The sequence below is a fragment of the Octodon degus genome, unplaced genomic scaffold (assembly GCF_000260255.1).
Source record: "Octodon degus isolate 3935 unplaced genomic scaffold, OctDeg1.0 scaffold00033, whole genome shotgun sequence".
Lineage (NCBI taxonomy): Eukaryota > Metazoa > Chordata > Mammalia > Rodentia > Octodontidae > Octodon > Octodon degus.
Genome location: NW_004524609.1, coordinates 10,941,140 through 10,943,409, shown reverse-complemented (window position 1 = coordinate 10,943,409; position 2,270 = coordinate 10,941,140). Strand labels below are relative to the sequence as shown.

General features: G+C 40.1%; 1 non-coding gene across 1 annotated transcript; it reads right to left on the bottom strand.

The window, feature by feature from the left end:
- Positions 1-393: 393 nt before the first annotated feature.
- On the bottom strand, positions 394-500 carry LOC111816511. The gene has a single exon (XR_002820888.1). It is a non-coding gene; the product is annotated as a U6 spliceosomal RNA (small nuclear RNA).
- Positions 501-2,270: the final 1,770 nt, after the last annotated feature.

The window sequence follows — 2,270 nt, the reverse complement described above, 5'->3', positions numbered from 1 at the left end:
TTCTGCATGTTCAACTTTAAACTCTTTCTTCTTTAAATCACTGAAGTCCTGATGGTAGAAACACATCGGTGATGCAACATTTATGAAAATAATTCATATGAATTTAATGTCCTCATGCATCCTGCATATCATGCCACATACTGATCATTTTTAAGAATAGTAACAGTGATAATTATGCAAATGATTGCCCTCAAAGAATTGGGTTGTTGAAAGAGCTTGTGTCTTGGGTTTCAATTAACTTCTTGAACAGTAACTACCGTCTAAGATACAGTGAGATGCTAGGTCATGACCGGGCGGGGGCATCTAGATCACAGAACTCCTAATTCTCAGGTCATAACTTTCTCCCACTTCATGTGTCCTTTTCTTTTAGTAATTCTTTTTTTTTTTTTTTAACTAAATATGGAACGCTTCACGAATTTCCATGCCATCCTTGCGCGGGGGCCGTGCTAATCTTCTCTGTATCGTTCCCATTTTAGTACATGTGCTGCCGAAGTGAGCACGGTAATTTTTGTTTATTTATTATTTATCTGGATCAGGGTCTTGCTGTGCAGCTTAGACTCATACTGAGGCTCCTGTCTCAGCCTCCCTAGCACTCAGATTACAGGAATGCACCACCACGCCCAGTTTGGGTCATCGGCCAGCACAGCGTGCCTGGGGTCCCAGGGCCAGCCTGGCTTGCAGTACTAGGGATCGAACCCAGGTCTTTGACCTTGCCAGGTAGGCACTTAGACTGTCAAGCTATCTCCCCAAGCTATCTCGCCAGGCCTTCATGTTGCCTTTTCATCGTCATTAGAAATACTTGAGCTCTGGGTTTGTAAACTACGTGTGTTATTTGCACCAAAACCTCAATGCAATCTGTCAGTGACCATGTTTTCTTTTTTTTTTTTTTAATTCTACTTTATTAGTTTTCTTACAATAAGCAATAATTACTTTAAGGGCACATATAAAAGTGCCTTTAAAACATAGAATTACGTCACCCTGTCTGGAAAGTTCTTAAAAACAGAAAAAAACAAGTTAGGAAAGAAAATTCAAAAGCACGATCAGGCTGAATTCCTAGGCCGAGAGATGAAAGGACTATTTGTTTGGTTTTGCTTTGTTTTTCTTTTCTGTTGTCCCCACTGAGGCATTCTGTAACTTCTAAATATTGCTTCTTGAAATTTAGAAGCAGGAGCCAAAGACAAGCTCTGTCCCCTGTTTATTCAGCCTGGCTAATTTCAAGTTACATTTTAACCAGCCATGTGTTAGGCATTAAAGACAATGAAATCTTCCTTTGTTTTCATGCTGTGTATCAGAGAGAGGGCTTCCACTAGCCCTCTCCAGTACAATCCTCTCAATGGCCATCTACACAGAAGACAGATCTGACCACCATTTTCAGCACGTTTTGTTTGAGAGTGTAAAACAAACCACACAAATAGCACATTGATCAGTCTTTAGTTTCGAAAAGGAAAAGGTTTTCATTTATTTATTTTTTTTTTCTGTTTTTCAATTTCATTTAAGACCCAGACCGATCAGGAAAGGATTTGGAGAAATAACAGCCTTGGTGTCTCAGGACCTGATAGAAAAACTGAGCTTTCCTGTGGACTCAAGTGGACAGCCAACCCTTGTCAGAGATAATTATAAATAAAACAAGATCCTGTTTATTGGATGGTGAAAGAACTCAGCCTATATGTCCAATAAGTGCCTGACACCTCTGCATTCCAGTACCTATTAGAGAATATCGTTTTCTTTTACATCTCTGTGTCCCCAGAGAGGCACAGCAAAGCTATGGAAAAATCAGAGAAGAGTACAGATATCTGAGAGTGACAGCGTGATTGAGCTCTAGTGTCCACACTTGGTGATTTTTCTGAGATATTGAAGCCTCCTCATTTTTTATGAAATGAAGGACAATTCAATTTCCCTATATTTCATCCTTCTTTAAACAGTAAAAGAAGAAAACACAAGCAAGATTTAGCCGTTATGCTGGTGAGATGGACATATCTTGGGGCCATGTAAGAGGAGAACAAGTTGATGTGCATATTCGTTCATGGAAGGGGCAGTCTCCTGACGCCTACTGACATCTCACAACCACTCATCTCCTACTGGGCATAAAAGTTGTTCTAGATAGGATCAAAGCATCCCTTTCTGTGTGTTTCAGGGTTTCCCTCATTCTAACATTCTAAAACTATGAGGATTTTATTTCCTTGTTTTGCAGTACTAGGGATTGAGCCAGGACCTTCACACTGAGCTACACTCTCAGCCCTGTGAAATGCTTTCTTATACAGTCTCTTGAT